Source organism: Girardinichthys multiradiatus, chromosome 2 (assembly GCF_021462225.1).
Source record: "Girardinichthys multiradiatus isolate DD_20200921_A chromosome 2, DD_fGirMul_XY1, whole genome shotgun sequence".
Classification (NCBI taxonomy): Eukaryota; Metazoa; Chordata; class Actinopteri; order Cyprinodontiformes; family Goodeidae; genus Girardinichthys; species Girardinichthys multiradiatus.
The window spans coordinates 9,661,727-9,667,564 of NC_061795.1; the positions used below are offsets into that span (position 1 = coordinate 9,661,727).

General features: G+C 38.1%; 1 long non-coding RNA gene across 1 annotated transcript; it reads left to right on the top strand.

Annotated features, from left to right (window-relative positions):
* The first annotated feature begins 235 nt into the window (after positions 1–235).
* Positions 236–2,959, top strand: LOC124878595. The gene is made up of 3 exons (XR_007040827.1): positions 236–547; positions 648–739; positions 2,888–2,959. It is a non-coding gene; the product is annotated as an uncharacterized LOC124878595 (long non-coding RNA).
* The last annotated feature ends 2,879 nt before the right edge of the window (positions 2,960–5,838 follow it).

Below are 5,838 nucleotides of genomic sequence, written 5' to 3' on the forward strand. Positions count from 1 at the left end.
ATATATGAGGGAAACATAATTTCTTGCTCTCAAGGCGACAACTGTTTTGATGTTGGGGTAAAAGTTGCTGTTGTGAGAAACATTGTGGAGTTTGCATCAGGAGAAATGCATGCTGTGTGTCAGTTTTATGAGAGACAAGGATGCTTTTACAATTATCCTATAGATTTTTCTTGCCTGGGTGTCAGAAAAGTGACAAAACTATCTGAAAGACTTCATAGTGTGCCTGTGACTGACTTGACAAAAAAAGTTGTGCTGCTTCCTGGACATGATAAAAATGTGGCTTTTCCTCTGTTACATGGCTGCTGATTTACCTCATATGAACTTTGCAGCATGCCTCTCTTCAACATTGTGGAGTTCAGAGAGGAAGTGACAAATGAAGGAAGGGCTCTAATGGATATCATCCCATCGTGTTGGTTTACTGATGAGGACAAGACTGAGTGTTTTTGGCCAGTAGGCCTCAAACTTAATATCACCAAGGCAGTTAAACAGTGCCTAAGACCAGATGAGTCATGGAGGACATGCACTGTGCGTGTACTTGGAGATGCAAGTAAGATAGCTTGTTTTGTTGTTTTCTTTGGAGGGGGGGGGGGTTGTGTAAGTGTAACAACTTATCTTGAACCATGTGTTTTGTTTTTGTTGCTTGACAGACACATGAAGATGCTCGACGCAAGCTTGCATGAGCAGAGGCTACATCTGATTTTCAAACAGACAACGATATTCCACAGAAGAGACAAAGAAGGTAAATGTACCTATCACAGAAAGCACTGGAACTAAATTTCTGTCCTTAAGAAACTATATTTTCAGAGGCTTATAAAATTTTATTGTCACGTTACAACCACAAACATAAATTTATTTTATTGGAATTTAATGTGAAAGACCAATACAAAGTGGTATACAATTGTGAAGTGGAAAGAAAATTATACATGGTTCATGGATTTTTTTTTACAAAAAACTTAAAATGGCGGTGTGCAAAAGTATTCAGGCCCCCTGAGTCAATACTTTGTGGAGCCACCTTTTGCTGCCATTACAGTTGCAAGTCTTTAAGGTTATATCTCTCCCTGCTTTCCAAATCTAGTGACTGAAATTTTTGCCCATTCTTCTTTGCAAAACAGCTCAAGCTCAGTCAGATTAGATGGAGAGTGTTGGTGAACAGCAGTTTTCAGATCTTGCCAAATATCCTCTATTGGGTTTAGGTCTGGACTTTGACTGGGCCATTCTATCACATGAATATGTTTTGTTTTACACCATTCCATTGTAGTCCTGGCTTTATGTTTAGGCTCGTTGTCCTGCTGGAAAGTGAACCTCCGCCCCAGTCTCAAGTCTTTTGCAGACTCCAACAGGGTTTCTTCCAAGATTGCCCTGTATGTGGCTCTGACCACCTTCCCTGTCCCTCCTGAAGAGAAGCAGCCCCAGAGCATGATGCTGCCACCACCATATTTGACAGTGGGGATGGTGTGTTCAGCGTGATCTGCAGTGTTAGTTCTCCTCCACACATAGTGTTTTACATTTTGGCCAAAAAGCTACATTTTGCTCTCGTCTGACCAAAGCACCTTCTTCCACATGTTTGCTGTGTCCCCCACATGGCTTCTGGCAAACGGGACTTCTTATGGTTTTCTTTTAACAATGTCTTTCTTCTTTCCACCACATTTGTGCAGTGCACGTCTAATAGTTGTCCCGTGGACAGATTCCCCCACCTTAGCAGTAGATCTCTGCAGTTCGTCCAAAGTCACCATGGGCCTCTTGACTGCATCTCTGGTCCGTGCTCTCCTTCTTGTCTTGGTAGGTTTCCAGTTATTCCATACTCTTTCCATTTCCAGATGATGGATTGAACAGTGCTCCGTGAGATGTTCAAAGCTTGGGAAATCTTTTCATAGCCTAAACCTGCTTTAAACTTCTCCATAACTTTATCCCTGACCTGTCTGGTGTGTTCCTTGGACTTCATGATGCTGTTTGCTCCCCAATATTCTCTTAACCAACTTCTGAGGCCGTCACGGAGTAGCTGTATTTGGACTGAGATTAGATGACATACAGGTGGGTTCTATTTAGTCATTAGCAATCATCAGGCAACTTCTGAAGGTAATTGTTTGCACTCAGAGTAAAGGGGGCTGAATACTTTTGCACACCGCACGTTTCAGTTTTTTATTTGTAAAAAACAAAATCATGTATAATTTTCTTTCCACTTCTCAACTCTATACCACTTTGTGTTGGTCTTTCAAATAAAATTCCAATAAAAGTTAATTATGTTTGTGGTTTTAATGTGGCAATATGTGGAAAAGTTCAAGGGGTATGAATACTTTTACAACCCACTGTAGGTTCATTAGCCCTGTTTATTTTGGGGAGTAGGAAGCTCCAGCTTTTTCAGCTTCAAGACTGATCTTGTTACCTAATAGGTCCATTTCGAGTTTTTAAAGAATGGTACATATATACATACACGCAGGGTGGCATTGCACTTGAACTTTAGTGAACATTAATGAGTCAGTAAAGGCTTAAAAATAAAAAGCTTGCAAATCTTTGCATCATAGGCTACTGGCGTATAACTGCTAATTTAAGTTTCTTTGACACAATCATTTAACTATTATGCTTAGAAAATCACGGAGGTTATTCTTGAGACACTATGACTTTAAAATATTATGACGCACACAGATCAAAACACACATGCACAGGTCTTCACACGCACACACAAATAATTTTGCACCAATAATGGCCCCATAGGCAATTAGTATTATTGTTTCAACAAATGGAAACAAAAACAGAAGGATGGAATGCTGGGTAATGCACAATCTTGTTCAAGTTATTTAATTAGCAATATATTATTGTCTGTAGACCTAGTGCTGTCTTTATAACATTTGAGCAACTTTTTTCTAACATGCTTTTTATCTGAAAATAGGCAAGTCCAGGCCCTTGAAACGAGTGAAGAGGACTCTGACACATGTTGCGATGATGAGCTGCCACCTTCTCCACCCCTTGATTTTAGCAGCAATTTAAAACCATATAAGCCAGCTGTAAGAGTAACCAGCCTTCATGCTTACCCAAGAAGCACCAGTAATCCATCCAATGACTATAATGCCACGGCGACTGTGAAGAGCCCGAGTGCCACGGCGACTCTAAGAAGCCCGAGTGCCACCCCGTCTCATCAAGCCTCATCATGCTCAAACACTGCCAGGAGCGTTGGAGAAGCCATGTTTATTAAACTGATAACTTTAATTGAGGGAGTGAAGGAAACACAGAAAGTGAATGGCAAAATGCTCAATACTTTGCTTAAGCAAAGAGAAGCTTCAGTGTTGATCGAACTGCCTCAGGGAGCAGTGTTTCCATTAACAACAGTTGATGATGTCCAGACCATGAATGAGAAGCTGTCAGACTCAGAGTTCATGTCAGGGGTTGTAAGTTCAAATCTTATTAGCTTTTTTTCTGCATTTGCACTTGCTTTTAGGATCTCTGTCAGTCACTTATTTAACAGCTGCTGGCTGCATGGATCATCAGTCAGAAGCGTCACATATGTAGCATAACAGACCCATATATATTACAGCGGTAAACGTTGCCAAAAAAAATTGCTTAATGTTGCCATTGATAATGATGTTTCTGGCAACTAATTTCCCTGCCAGCTAGACCAAGTTTTTAATTAAGACTCGTCAACTAGTCTTGAAAGGGTGGGGGGTGAAGAGACACTCAGGGAACAAGTCCAAATTTAACAGTTTATCTTTTTATCCCAAGTGTACAAAACTGGTGAACAAATAAAATGAAATTTTCCCAGTTTGCCACTGAAATACAGAGTATTTACATATTTATCATTGTACAAAACACCAGTTATCAGTTCACTGTTAGTGTAACAAACAGCAGTGGTGTGCAATTAAATCTGCTTCAACTGAAGATACATTTTATGTTAAGGGAAATAAACATGTCACCATGATCAGATGAAAGATGTGAACACAACTGTTGATAAAGCATAGCATGCCAGTGTTCTCGACGGTTTATTTCATTGGGAAAAAGTTGCTGTCAAGGCCCACTATGCTGTCATTCCACCAAAAGACATTTACTTTGAAAAACCTTAGTAAGTTGTTTGACGCAGAAATTCTAAATAAATTTTACTCATTGTAAAATTTATTTAGAATTTGTGAATTTTTTTCACATGGAAAAATAATGAATGAAGACTCAATATGATTGATTGAAAATGATCCAAAAAGCATTAAACACTTCTTACATTGTGCTGACAAGATTCACAAGTAATCTATGAAAGTTTTGAGATTAATTGGGATTTATAATTGTAATGTGTTGATGGTCCTCATTCTAAAATTTCGAGATGGTAAATTTTTGCGAGCAATACCAGTGATCTCGTTTACCAGTAAACTATAAAAACATCTTTTAGTGTTTACTTTGGAGGAAATTAAATGAGGCTATTTTAGAGTTTAATCTAGAATTAAATCATAGCAAAAAATATTTCATAATGACGAATTCTAAAATACAAAATGGTAATAGTAGTAATCATCTAAGTGACAATGGACCTCTCTGTTTTTCACCATATATTCTTAGGTCATCATGGTTGGAGAAATAGGAGGTGCTTCGGTAGACAATGCCACCCGAAGAATGATGTCATATGTAATGTCACCTGACCTGGCACTGGAATACAACCTCTGCGGGCGTCATGGGAAGAGGCCCTTCAGGGAGCTTCGTCTTTTTGACCTCATTTATGGTAATTTCACAGACATTGGGACAGCACAATCACACTACCAAACAAAAACTCACTCTGCCAGATCACACAATTCAGACATTTCAATAGAATCCCAGATAGATGGGGTCAGCCATACTTTTGACCTAGTCTTGTTAACCATTATCTAGTTGCAGTATAACTAAAAAGATATTATACCACAGTTTTACCAAGAAAATTCCTTAAATTTAAATCTTTACTTTTAAATGCCGTGGTATATTTTTTTTAATCCAAAGATTGTTTTTTTTTTAATCTTATCTGAATGTATTTTCTTCATGGATTAAAATACTTGTATTGAATTACTTAAACCTAGAAAGTTCAAAAATAGTTGGATAGGGTACCATAAACTGTTACTGTGACTTCAAATGGTAGTTATGGTATTCAATCTTATGATGCATGTCAAAAGTATCTTTTTTCATTAAAACCTACATGGAACTTTTCATGTAATGAATTCCGTGCAGTTGCATTTTGTTTATTGCTCCATTTATTTAGGAGAAGAGATAATTTATTGGTCAAGTACAATATTTTCCAGACTATGAAGTCACTCCAGAGTATAAATTGCTTCAGTCAAAAAATGCACCAATGCAACATTTATTTTGAAATTTATTCCACAAAACAACTTAGAAATTCTAAGTTGACCCTTCCATTTATTTCCAGGAGCACTGAAGACGAACATCCTAACAAAAGACATCAACAAGAAGGATGCAGAGAAGGCTCTTTCAAAATGGTTCATTGGTGCTCGTGACAGAGGAGGGAAACGGGCGTTGCGAACACAGCGGGAGCTCACTAAACGGGGTGAAACACTGGCCCTTCAGTCCCAAGATCAAACACAAATCGAATACTGATTCTGCTAGTAAAAGTTTCATAACTCAGAGGATTCAGCCCATAACACGTTCACAGTTCAATATTCAAACAGTAACATGGTATGGTTAGTTTTTATAGAGGAAACATTGGATATTAAACTTGTTTGTCTCATTTACAGCTGTGTATTGTATTTTTTATGTTGTAAATTAAGCAACATTTTAAAATGCGGTATTTTATATATTTGCCAGTGTTTCATTTTAAGACTTGACTTTCATAGAGACCCACATGTAGAGCCATATGGGAAATTGTTGTCAAATCAACTTGGAAGC